General features: G+C 46.0%; 1 protein-coding gene across 2 annotated transcripts in view; it reads right to left on the bottom strand.

Moving 5' to 3' along the window:
* The window catches only part of LOC135917526 (protein NDNF-like), a 254,547-nt gene that overhangs the window by 134,760 nt on the left and 106,087 nt on the right, over positions 1-13,700 (bottom strand). The window contains exon 2 of one of the 2 annotated variants that reach the window (XM_065451104.1): positions 5,279-5,357. The exons of the other annotated variant lie outside the window; for it this stretch is intronic. The gene's annotated coding sequence lies outside the window, so the exon portion shown is untranslated. The remainder of the gene's footprint in view (positions 1-5,278; positions 5,358-13,700) is intronic. 2 annotated transcript variants of the gene reach the window in all.

Raw genomic sequence — 13,700 nt, 5'->3', positions numbered from 1 at the left:
CGAGCTTCTTTCTGGACACACGGCGCCATCTAGTGGCGCTGCCCAGAAAGCCGCGCGTGGCCTCCGAGACGAGAGGCGTGGCGCGCCGCGTGCAAACTCTGAGAATCGTTCCCTCGCTTGCCGTCCACCCATGGCACATACTCAACGACACTAGTTGGCGAGCGGTTCATTGAAGATCGGCATATACCCAGTGAATTCGAGGCCCAGGTCGCTAAGGCATCGGGTTGCTGTCCTTGAAGAATCCTTGTGACGTGGGTTCGATTCCGCGAAGCGTAAGAGACATTTAAAGCATCTTTTTTTATCATTGTAGAGCAGTACATTCCCAGCGGCAATACCCTGTAACCCAAGTTGGTGAAAAATAGATTCGTTGAAGAACGGAACACACCTACTGGCACATATCCAGTGCTCCAAGTCGGCATCAAAGAGTTCCATTGAACAGCAGTCACTACCCTGTCCCGCATCTACAGTGACCCATGTCGGCGTGAAAGAGGTTTGTTGAGGAGCGGCACATGTGTGCACACTGCCACATACTCAGTGGCACAAGTTGGTCCAACGGTTGGCATACATACATACATAGCTTCCAGAAAATGCCTGAAGTATCTTTAGAATGCTAACGCATTACAATGAGAAGATGTGTACATAAAACTCCATCATGCTTGGTGGTATCTCTAAAGCCGTGTGTTTAGTCCAGTAACTTGTAGAAAGACTACAGCTGCTTTTGTAATCACGGCTGCGCTGTTTGCCTCATGCGAAGAACCCTAAACAAACCCAGTTACAGAGTCAATAAATATTCCGTGTGAATATTTAGTCAATTCATTGTGTAATTTCCATGGTTTCCTAAATTTTACTTGGCCAGCGGGACTTAGAAATCTAGGGCAGTATTCGTGCATGTCTCTTGAGTGAAAGCGTTTCTTAATTGACGGTGTTTAGGAGGAGCCGACCATTCACGACAGCGATAGGCATGACATGAAGACCGTGGCTAATCGTGGATGACAGTTACAAAAAATAGGTTTTATTCCTATGCTTTGAAACAATGAACGCAGCTGCAAAACTTGAACGCTACATTCGTGTCGAATGGGAAGGCAGCAGATTAAGTCGTGTAACTATTGGTAGCCGCTCGTTCCCCAGAAACAATACGCAAATGCTTTCTTCGCTTGTTGGTCGCAAATAAAAATCACGGAAAAACGGCTCTAAAGAAAGCGTGTGAAATTTTGAAGAGCGTTTCACGACGGGGAGCACTATGGCAGAGGCCGATAGCTTCTCCACTCAGCGCGAATTGCTTGTGTCAGACGCTTGCGTTAAGGCTTCCCTTGATTTCACGAGCTTTCTTTGTAGATCGAAAAGCCGCAGTTACCGATGCAACAAGATTTAGTCCTTCGTTTGCGCGCAGCGTCAAACGGCGGCGGCTTGCGCAGCGACAGTGCTTTTTTTTTTTCTTTAGGCGCTCTACATTCACGAGAAATGATGCGTTTCTTAGGCAACTGTGGGTTGTGTACGTTCTGGAACTATTTGCAATGGAACAGAAAAAACGAAACGAAATAAATAGTTTTGCATGAGTTCTAACTTTTAGGTTTATCTGTTGCACACAAGCATCTAGCGGAACTATTTACCTTTCAGATACGGAGACAACCCTGCTCCGGTGAGTGATTTATGCAAAGCAAGGAAGGAGAATTCTGTTTGGCATTTTTGCCGTTCTGTCATAGCTTTTTTTTTGTAATGAAAATAAAATAAAGAGACGTAGTCACCTTATAATGGTGACGGCTACTCCTTTTCTCATAGCGGAAACAACTATATAAAGAAATATGTAAGAAAATGAGAAGAAATCACGTCCACAGCGTCAGAACTCCACAGTACACAGTCCTATGCACCCGTGAACATAACAATATGAAAGTCAAATGGAAGTTGCACCACAATGAGTTTGTAAACAGTCACAAACACATACAAAAGCCCGTGATGTAGATTGCGATGAGCATAAAAACAGTATAACACGTAATATACAAGCACTAATAATTACAAATAATAGTGACGACGTATAGTAACATCGTGTGATTATTCAGTGCAATACCTAGTATTTGTTAAGGATGCCTGTTTCTTCATAAAAATGTTCAAGTGCATTTAATGCTTTTCGCTGTGCTATTTTTGATGGCCATGCGCCCAGCAATTTCGCGAGTGAGAAAGGCCGGTGAGGATCAATGGAGAGTAGCTCCTGTTCTAGCTGCCGTCTTTGCATCGCGTATATGGGGCATTCGAGGAGTACATGGCGAACATCCTCATCGTTGTGGCCACAGGAGCAAGCCGGGGAAGGAGCCCGTTTTATGTGATATAGGAAATGTTTGGTGTCTGCTGTCCCAAGGCGCAGTCGATGAATTAGTGTCTCGGTACTTTTCAAAACTTCTACATCCAGCTGGTATTTGAGTTGAGGGTCTTCTTCGTAAAGAATTGATTCCTTGGTATTTTCATAAAACCAAATTGACATACACAAGTCCTTCTTTAGTGCTCTCAATATGCGTTTCTTGTCCATAGGTGATAATGGGGTCAGTTGAATTTCTGCATCTTTATGGGCCGATTTTGCCAATTAGTCCTCTAGTTCGTTACCTGATACCAGCATGTTCCGGGACCCACTGTAACATCACTTCATGTTTCCTTTCATTAGCCGGAGTTAAACTGTTCAGTATTGCGTATGTTATTCGTGCGTGTGGTTGCCTATCATCAATATTTTCAAGACATGCTAAAGCTGATAAGGAGTCTGTGCAGATTACCCACTTTTTTGGTGTCTCGTATGTTTTGATAAAGCAAGTGGCTTGGAGAATCGCCACTAATTCCGCTATTGTTGGTGACGACGTGCGTCCTAGTCGACAAGCGTATACTCTACCTCTAAGGATGGTGTAACATAAGCTGCAGTCGCACTTCCTTTGATTACAGAACCATCTGTGTACACGTGAATAGATTCCTGGTGCTTGTAAAATAGGTGATATAACGCTAATTGTTTCACTGCTAACGTGGAAACGTCGCTTTTATTTTTATGCCCTTCGATTGATGTTTCTATTTTCGGCGCCTGCAGAAGCCATGGTGGGTAGCAGAGGTCCGAGTGCCAAAAAGCTGATCGTGGAAGTCGTGATTTATGCTCCTGAAACATATCGTGTATCTGAGCACCCGGCTTGTTCTCTATCAGAGAGATAAATGGGCGCACAGAATTCTGGGTAGAAATTATGAAGACATGTCGGCATGTTTCCAAGCTGCGAATTACGGTGAAATGTGGTTCCCTTTCTTCTGCAATAGTGAGGCGACTGGATGTATTTTGCTCAGTCACATTTTGTGTGCATTTATTTTTAGTTTGCCATACTGTTGGTATGTCATGAGAGGAAACAGGTAGAGTTGTTCAAGTAGAATCGCTGTATAGGGAGCTATCTGAAACCGGACACACAGCTATGTTCCCTGCAATTTTACATATCCATTGAGCTTCCTCTTTTGTTCCATAATTTCAGCATACTAAGAAGCAGACAAACACATGACTAGCACGGTACTATGAAGCTCTCCTCTCTTTCTTACTGTGTTGACTAATGCAACTGTGCAGTTCTTGTGATTTCGGGACTTTAACAAATGATTAGGCACGTCACCGTTGCAATTCGTCAATTATAGCGATGAATGCACGGTAGCTGTTCAGCACGCAAACTTATAGATATGCAATTGACATTACTACCCCTTGCTTTAGGCAGACAAAACGGCTACAGGTGATGGATAAAGCATAAGGTAAAATCGGGGTGCAAAAAAAGAAAAGAGAAAAAAAAACCGAAAATAATAGCAACAACGAAAGTCGCCGCAAAATGCAATGCGCTAAGCTGAAATGAACGATTCCGTGCTTGAGGCTGAATGTACTGCTTGTCGTACAGCTCGTCCGAGGAACAGGCAGCGCTGCGCAATTTTAGTGCTAGCTGGACCAAAAGCTAGCTGACGCATTGGGCCCTGCGTGCGAAAGAGATGCGGCATTGCACATGTGCAGGTGATAATTGGTGGATAGTCGACCATTCCTTTACTGTACGTGAAGAACTTGTGTCAGCCATCTAAAAAAAAAAAAATGCTTGTTGCAGATGCAGGCGCACCCCGCGTAATGCGATTGTCTACCAGTAGTCTCTAGGTTGAGGAACTTCAATAATGTTTTTACTGCCGTTATGCACACTGCTTATTTACTGCCGTCATCCACACTGACCGACCCGGAGCACGACCTCGGTCTGGAGTGAGAGCCTCACCGCCTTGAGCGCAGGTGCTTTTTTGTAGTACATACGTAGAACAGGCCAAGGTTTCTGATCTGAGCTCTGACCGCTGTTCGCGACCAGGTGCCGAAATCGCTAAGCTTTTCGTTCGCAAGTGTTATTTGACATATACTGGCTGCCTTCGTTAATATTTTGTCCAGCATCAGAATAGGCTGGAATATACCTTTACGAGCAATTCTAGAGTAAGAGCTTCTTGTGAATACGGGTTTGGACTTGCTCTTCGCAACCAGTGTTAGTAGCGTAGATAAAACCCACCATGGCCCTACGCTTGCGGCGCCGCCGCCAGAAATGCCCAAACATGCATGGGCAGGTGCCTCGGCTCGTCATTTTCGGAGTTGCCAAGAATCGTTAAATCGTGACCCCCTATGCTGGACATCGGCCGCAAGTCTGGCTAACGTGCATACAGAGGTGTATCAGTTTTCCTCCCCGCTAAACAACGCAGTATTTATGCATGTTTGCGGTGTCTATTAGCTGCAGGACACGCTGGCTCATGCGTGGCTCGTGGCTTCAGCGGACTCCGGCGTGTGGCTCTCGGAGGTGATTGCACCGCAAGTTGAGCTACCAGGGGTCACGACGCCAGGGTAGCGCCCTTGCTCGCTGCCTTGGCGTCTGTGCTGCGCCACTGTGGCCCCTTCAGGCACCTTCGTAGGCGCAGCGCGTACAGTACGGCTCGAGCCGCCCCGCATCTCCCTCCCGACTTTATTTTCTGTCCGTCTTTCTTTGTCACTTCTTGTGAATCTCGTTTCACCACGGTCGGCGCAGCAGGCAAGCGAGGCCGTCTCCCGCCCGGGCTAAACATAGTCCCGCTGGATTTAAACCAGACGCTGCCTTTGTGCGCGGCCGCTCTCCTACCAGGGCGCGCTCGGCTGCCGCGCGGCCAGGCGCGGAGGCGGTCCGCGCACACGCGGGCCGGCGCGTCCAGATTCCGGCTGCGTTGTTGCTTTCGCGCCCTCTGCGAGTGTGTGTCTCAATGCGCGCAGGCGCCTCGAAGCCCTGGCTTAACCCACTTTTTCTCGGACCGCGCGCTGCTCCTTCTGCTCCTTTTTGTCCGCTGTCACGGCACGCTCCAGGTGAGGCGTCGGCACCCTGCGAACAGAGGGAAAGACGAAGCCCGAGATGAAATGAGCAGCGCCCAATATAGTTTTAGGAATCGGGAATCGGAGAAACAGGAAAATGTCGAGTGGTGCCAAGTATACGAGCCCTCTGCAGGTACAACAGCCTGAACAAATAACCAGAAGGAAGCGCGCGAGCCAAGCGACATGCTCTCTCTCGTCGGAACGGAGAAATTCCGTCCAGTCTACTAGAAAATGAACAAGAACTGGCAGGGAAGCAGTAGAGACAAGCAGCAGACGCTGATGGCGTTTGTGGACGGATATTTATATTTGCTAAACTATATATACGGGGCCGAGGTACCTCAGATCTTTTAGTTTTCGGGGTTCTGCCCAGCCTCCCTTACTCAGAGAAAAGTTATGCGCGAAACAAGCAAGAGGAAAAAAACACGAAATAAAAACGGCAACAATACCAGCAAGGAAGAGAAAACGCCCGAGTTAAAAGCGGTCTTGCTTTGCTCTTGAGAGGGGTCATGCAGTCACGATTTTTTTTTTTCGCTCGAACACTTAACGCTGTCCATAAAAGCTCGCGCAGTGGGCACTGTTGGGGGTGCTTCGAAGGACGCAGGGGAAACGCGTACTCGTGCGGGAAGTCTTTGGTCAGCTTTTCTTTCGCGAAGCTGAGGAACACGTCGTCTTGGGCAGATCAGAAATTCTATAGGCGTGTTATTCCCTACAAGTGCAGCAACACCGTCCGTTAATTAGGCAGAGTGCCTTGGGCGTTTCGTCGCATGTGTGAGCCTTATCCCCATCATTTTCTCTCTTCTCTCACTTTCCTGAGAATGAATGTCCCTAAAATGTCCTTGAATGCCCTTGAATGAAAATTGCCGTGCGACTAGCCGCTCGAGGCACCTTGCGTGTATTCACGGCCTCCTTTGACGACCGGAAAAACACTTTTATGTAGAAAGTATTTAGCAACAGAAAGCTGTATCGGGAGTTTTTCATGTTCCTCTACAATTTCGCGCATTGATGCTTTTTATCGAATCATAATAATTAAGAATATACCTAATTAATTATGATGAATTATATGATTAGGCGGTATGAAACAAAAATGATCTAAGTATCTCCAAGCGATGGCAAACATTACCTTGGTTTTGTCCAGCTACGTAGCATTTGCATATCTTTAAAGTTTGGCTCAAGTTAATTGAAACACCCTGTATGCAGTATTTGATATCGAGAGAGTGAGTGAGGCTAACGGTCCTGCCATGGAACGAATTTACAATGAAAAAAGTAACTCAAAGAAAATTAACATCAGAAAACGCAGGGCCGTCCGAAGTCACACGGATGATGTTTACACCAATTAATCTAAACTACATCATATCCAGGCGACGCGCGCGGACACTATAATGCCATAGTTATATTTATATGTAAAAGACGTGCAAGAAGGCGGAAATTTTTTGTCATTCAATTCTGCGGTAGTAAGTGTCAAAACCACCATGTTACTATGAGGCACGCCGTAGTGGGGTACTCCGGGTCAGTTTTGTCCACCTGGGGTTCTTTAACGTGCACCCAATGCACAGTACACAGGCGTGCTCGTATTTCGCCCCCCATTGAAATGCGGCCGTGTGCTCAGCAGCACAATGCCAAAGTCACTAGGACACCACGGCCGGTATGTTTCGTCACTCCACTTCCTCTTCAGCAAAATTTTAAACTACGCGACGGAGACAGGACATGAACAGAAACATAGACGCACACACAAAGCGCAGATGTCACGTCCTGTCTTCTTCGCGCAGTTTAAAATTTTGCTGATTCTATGAACCGACTAGCCCAGCAACATGCCTTACTCCACTTCCTCTTGTTTAGCCAATAAGTGCCCATTGCAAGTGACAGTGTCGACGGAGAGAGAAATATGACAGGTCGAACAGGAAGGTTAGCCAGGGCAAGTGACCGGTTAGACATCAGCGCACCTAGCAGTCACGAGCTGAGAATAAGCGCGGTTGTTATAGGAAGGCGTCGTTTCTCGCTCCTACCTATACAGCGAGGCAACAAAATAAAAAAGTCCCGAGGAAATAGGTTATAGGCCCCTGGCCTTGTGTGCATGGGCGGTACACTCCTAGCCACACGGGCCATATCGCGCCCGCAAGCCTACCGGAAACTGCCAGTGAATTTCTATGTATGGAAACAGGGAAAATTTTGAAGACATTCTTGTGTAGAGAGAAGAAATTTGTGAAGAATATGCTGGATAGATACGAAAAGGGGCACAGCTCCAGTCAGATTATCGAGCGCGAAAAGCTCAATTGCTGTTTTTGGATAGAAAAACAAAACATGGCGAAACCTAGCTATTCATGTTCAGTTAGCCGATTGAGCGCACACTGAGGTGTATACATCACCTCTTGGGTGGCGTCATAGAAAGAGAGCGGAATCTTAAATGCCACAATGTGCTGCGTAGTAGTGCAGCAGGTAAACTGCGTGCTAATGTCCGTGTTTTTTAATGTGACTGAGGGACGGGGAGAAGGTAGAAAACATGAGCAGAAAGAGAAATAAGAAAGGAGCGACTGTTCGGCGCACACACATTAAGGCAACCAAGAAATCAGCGTTCACCGTTTGTAGCTCATTGATGATTCATAAAAAAAAAACACAACAAACAACCAAACAAATAACAGCAGCTAGCGCAATTAAAGCCGCTCAAGAGGACGTTGCTCGGGGATCATGGTTCACGAAATCTATAATTCATTCATTCATTCATTCATTCATTCATTCATTCATTCATTCATTCATTCATTCATTCATTCATTCATTCATTCATTCATTGCAATGTGAGACTACACAGACATTATAGAGGGGAGAAGCGAATTATACAAAAAAAAAGAACTGTTACTAAAAAAGCACGAAAAATATCCCTCAAAGAACAGCCCTCTCTGGCAGCAGACAACTCGATGAATGTAGACTGCACGGTGGAAAGCGACGTTTTGCTCCCGCTAAAGCAGCTGTGCTACCAGGGAAAGCACGCGATATTTTCTCCGTGGCTAACGCCTTCACAATCGGAGCTGTCATCTACACCAACGCGAAGATAGCGCGCGTTCGTGAATTCCACAGACATCACAAGAGAAATGAGTCATGCTGCGCTTAGCCCGAACGGAAGGTGCGGCAATAGGTATAGTGCTACGAAATTTATAGTTCTACGGAATTTCCATAAAATCACCTGTGGCATATATCATAATTCTTCTCCTTGATCTGGATTGTTCGACAATACGCACATCACTAGCACGAGAAATCGAAACAAATACACAAACAATTAAAAAATTTACAAATTGACTTCTTTAATTACTTTACGTCTCATATATCAATTTAGGAATTGTAGCCGGTGAGTTTTTGCTGCAAAACACATCCAGTTGAAATGAATTTTCAGGATGACGCCAGTTTCGAAGTGCCATTTCCCAAAGTGTGGAATGAAATGCGTGGGCGTTCCAGTTACCTTCGAGCTTCAATGCATAAAAGAGCGTTCTGTTGAAAAAGTAAGTGGAACAACAGTGCATTTTTTACGGCGAGTTTGATGGCGCATATCTCCAAACTAGTGTCATTGTAGAAATTCACTCTGAGTGGATGCGCCTGCCAAATTCAGAGGCTGCAATTGGTAAATTGCAATATGTGACTTAAATGAATTAATTAAGAAGCTAACTACACAATTTTTCTTAGTTAGTTGAATATGTGTTTCGATTTTTTTCTGTGCAAATCATGTCCGCCTCCCTCAACAATCCAGCTCAAGCACTAGAAGTACGTTATCTGCAAAAGGCGATTTTTAAAAATTCCATAAAACTTACATACGTGGAGCATGCACAGTTTCCGGTCCCTCTAAAACCCCGGTGATATATTTTGCGGAAGGCGTACACCGCTTAGAGCGGGCTTATGAGAAGGGGCAAGGATGCGACATTTTCGCGCAGTTATTTTGGCGCACAGAAGTCTGCGGAGTGCCCGGCTGAGCCTACGCGGCGGGAAAAGGAGAGAACACAACGCGTCTTTGAAAAGCGGCATCTCAGCGCACGTATGAAGGCGAGCTCTCTCACCTCCGCGTAGCCGCGACCTCAAGCACAGCGCCACGGCAGCAGCGTCCAGACGCTTATACACACCGGGCGCCTCGTCTCCTGTTCTCAGCTTTCTTTTATATCACTTTCTTTTTCAGTGAATTTCGCTTGCCACCTCTTCTTAGCGCTCGTCTTCTTCTTCTGAGCGACTCTTTTTTTTTTTTTTTGTCATTCTCGCGGGCGACGGCCGCCGCCCGAACGAACCGGAGCAAGACGGACGTCTTCGTGCAGACCGGATTTGCGCTTTCTTTTTTCCGGTGTCCCTTTCGCGCACAGAAGCAGACGGCGGACGCGAGTGACATTCGCGAAAGGAGAAAAAGAAGCGAAAAAAAAAAGAGACCTTTCCTCAGTTCCGCAGGCGAGCGAAGCGCCGGCGCGGGACGTCCCGCGAGCCTCCACGAATGACGATCGCAGCGTCCGCACGCCGCTTCCTCCTCGTATTCCCCCTCTGCTGATTTATAGACGGTATTCGGATTGTGCGGCAGGAGAAAATGTGGGCCCGTCGCCTCTCGTTTATTTACTGTCTTAAATAGGTGCTGCGGAGGCAGCTTCTCGATGAATAGAAAGGAATCCCAATGAACGCACGATGCACGCTTCGCGTACGCTGCGGGCATCAGTAGTGCGCATACAATGCACGTACGGCATACGACCCACGTTTGGCGCGCACTAAATAGAGGCATATATCCCCTCCGTTGTAATTTTTAGTATACGCATGCGCATATAATTTTGAGCAGCCCTATGGTTTTAGCAAGCACATTTTGAAGAGAGCCAGTTCCACGTTTCTGCTGAGGATGAGAAGCATGAGGATACAAAGCATGGCCGAGACAGTAACGCCCTGTTCATAGTCTACGCAAGAGGACACTAGTCGTTCTCGCTCCGCTTCACTTATTCACGACCACGGTGAAGTTGCACGAGTTCACGATTGCTGGGCTCACTTTCGTGTTGTGCACATTGCCTTCACTCTTAATGCACAAATTTGTTGAGCCAGTCCCACTTCTGCACAGAGACTTGCCGGCTGATCGACAATCGACGTATAAAAACGCATCACACCGTATAATTTCGCGACCCCAGTAGTTCGCGAATGGAGGAGTTTGGGCATATTCGTGGCTACTAAACTTCGCCATTTTGGGCTTGTGTTACGGTTAACTACATACGGTTAACTAAACGGTTAACTTGCACCACAAAATCTTCTTTACGTTTCTGTTTTCATTTCCTTCTTTTTTTACCATTTCTACTTTTTCGAAACAGTGCAGTCTCTTTAGCCTTCTACGTGGCACTTCAGTCCCACGTGTTCTTCATGAATGACGAAATCGCGACGCAGCTGAAGAAGAGCAAATATGACAAAGTGCCTTTAACGGCCTCACCGATGAAGCCACTGAACTTCATCTAGCTCATCGAAGTACGGCACTCCCTCTTTGCAATACCGAAGGTATCCCGTACAGCCTTTAAGAGGAATGGCATAGCGCAAGCTTGCGTAGCCAAGTAAATAGCATGCGCCTTGTTTTTAGGCTGTACAGCAAGCAGAATTGGCCAGCAAAATAAAATTTTAATTTTCAGCGTAGTATCCCTGAAGATATCGCATGTGCTTAAATTTCGCGACATTTTCCTATTGCGAAATGCGCGTAAATTGAGGGCGCGCGAAAATAAAGAGTTTTACAGTATTTTGAGAAATTGGAGGTGGAAATAAAATGTCGGAAAAAGGATAGCATTTTTTAGTTTGGATCGATTTCATACTCTAGACTTCATTCTTGCAGTTAAAATAAGATTAAAATAAGGGTGCGTATTCGCTGATTCGGCAGAGACGTTTAAGACTGCTTACGTTTGGGAATGAGAAAACATTATACTGTTTATAGACCTGGGAACGCATGGACGCGCTCACTTCATGCACTCATGATCTGGCGCCAACTCCTCCCCATCGGGGGCGCCGTCACGTGCCTAATGACGCACGCACTAGGCCACACCTTTAGACAGCCAGACTGCTGTGACGTGACGTGGGCAATGACGCACACGTCAGCCAATGGCAAATAGCACTTATGAAGGAAAACGCTCGGAATTCGGCCCCTGGCTGGCAGAGAGAGAAGGACTGGAAAGGGAAACGCAGGGCAGGTCAGCACGGATTGCACCCCGATTGCCACCCCGCACCGAGGGACAGAGAGGGAGAACAAGAGGACAGCGACACCCGCACATGCACACATGAGGGTTCGTCCCGCATGTGGGGTCCAGTTGTTTTTTTTTTTTTCTGAACTATAGCAGCGCCCTTCTTATTGGCCCCCTGTGCGACCATGGCGCAATGACGTCACTGCGAACCGCGCCCCGGGGACATCCTGAAGGGGACTGGCATTTCTCATGTGCTACGCTCTGAACGGAATCAATGCATTTTCATTCATATGCTATACAGCTCTCAGCACATGCCAGCATACCTTGGTGCTGCCAGGCCAATTCCTGTATCTTTTCTCGAAATTAAATTTAATTATGGGGTTTTACGTGCCAAAACCACTTCTTATTAGACACGCCGTAGTGATGGGTGACTCGGGGAATTTGGACCACCTGGGGTTCTTTAACGTGCACCTAAATCTAAGTACACGGGTGTTTTCGCATTTCGCCCCCGTCGAAATGCGGCTGCCGCGGCCGGGATTCGATCCCGCGACCTCGTGCTTAGCAAAGCCCAACACCATAGCCAGTAAGCAAGCGCGCCGGGTATTTTTTTAATGTTAATTTTATTAAAGTGAGTACTATTATGCCAGAAAATATGGTATAAATTGCAGTCAAGGAACCTAGCCACGATCTCATGTACACTTAGAGACTCAGTCGCTAAACTGTACGCCGAATGAGTTCACGTAGAGCGGCCCCAACCTTAGAAGCGCTTCGCTCGTAATTGTACTAATTTTTTGATGCATAACGGAGGGCATTGCTGAAGCAAAAAATATAAATATTTCACTAACGAGCGCTTTCTATCTCTCTCTCAAGCAGCTGTTACACCGAGCCTCATGCACTGTGTATTCCAGTCGCCAGGCATGGTTTAGACAATCCTCTTGCTAAGGAATATCATAATAAGTTTTCATTGCGGGACTTATTGTAGTTGGGCTTGCAGAATGCAATGATTTATTCTGTTAAGTGCCCCTCACTTTTGAAAAACTTCAAACCAATCGCAACACGCCGCATAGTAAGGGGAAGAATAAAACTGCTTTCCTAGTTGGAAAGATATACACAAAACCTTTTTTTGTAGCTACTTTGATGCTTAGTACTTTTTAATTAATGAGTCAGTTTAAAAATTCTCATGACGCACTTTCAAGAAAATATTGGGTGTCGCAGCTAACGGTAGCCAAGCTGTTTAAAGAAGAAAAAAAAAACAGATAAACATACATGGTGCGAGATACAAATTAAAACCTGCGGCGGTCGGTCATCAGACCTCTGGCGACCGAACACCATGGGGATTATTGCGCCATGTTTTTTAATTTTTTTTTTCGTTGAAAAACTTGGCTAGTGTTAGCTGGGACACACGGTATACTTAAGATATTACGTGACCTACACCTCTTTGCTTCCCCCTCCTCCATTTCTTAATCGCTAGGGCGTCTTTTTGATGCTTTGAGGGATAGCTCAGCCAAGGGTAATCTAATTTCCCACTCTCCAATCATTTAATAAACAGCAACATGCTCAATTTTCGTTAATATAGCACGCATGCCAAGTACATCTCGTGCACCTGGGAAAAGACAAAGATCTTTTGTCTTTCTGTTTGTGTTACGATGTCGAGCGAAACATCTTTCGGACTATGTCTTCTTTTGTTATTATTAAATGTACATCACAGGATGTTGTTGCTGGTCTGCTCTGACGTGACATATGAAGAGAAACGCTTTGCTAAGAATACAGCCATAGTGATATAAAAATTACTTAAGGACTAGTTGTTGCGAACAGTTCACACATCGTCCGTGGTTAGCTTATCACGCCACAACACAAGTTCAACGCAGTCCATGCGAAAAAATAAATATTAAAAAAAAGAAACACGAAGAAGCGACCACATCACCGAGGAGGAGGACGGTGCAAGCTACGGGCGGATCTAGCCTTGCAGAGGCATGCCGGCCATTTCTCCGGCTTAGCGTCTCCTTTTAACTTGCGTGGATAAACATGCATGGGCATAAACAGTTAATTACCGGGCGGCCAGTAATTACGTCGTAAATCTAAATGTATAATTAATTAATTAATTAAATTTTACTAATTATGTTTTAACCAATTACTTTACGATACATATTGCAATTTATGAATTGTAGCGAATGAGTTTGCCAGGCATATCCACTTCAAAT

Source organism: Dermacentor albipictus, chromosome 1 (assembly GCF_038994185.2).
Source record: "Dermacentor albipictus isolate Rhodes 1998 colony chromosome 1, USDA_Dalb.pri_finalv2, whole genome shotgun sequence".
In the NCBI taxonomy this organism is placed as follows: domain Eukaryota; kingdom Metazoa; phylum Arthropoda; class Arachnida; order Ixodida; family Ixodidae; genus Dermacentor; species Dermacentor albipictus.
The sequence above is the reverse complement of the archived record's forward strand: the minus strand, read 5'-3'. Positions and strand labels throughout refer to the sequence as shown.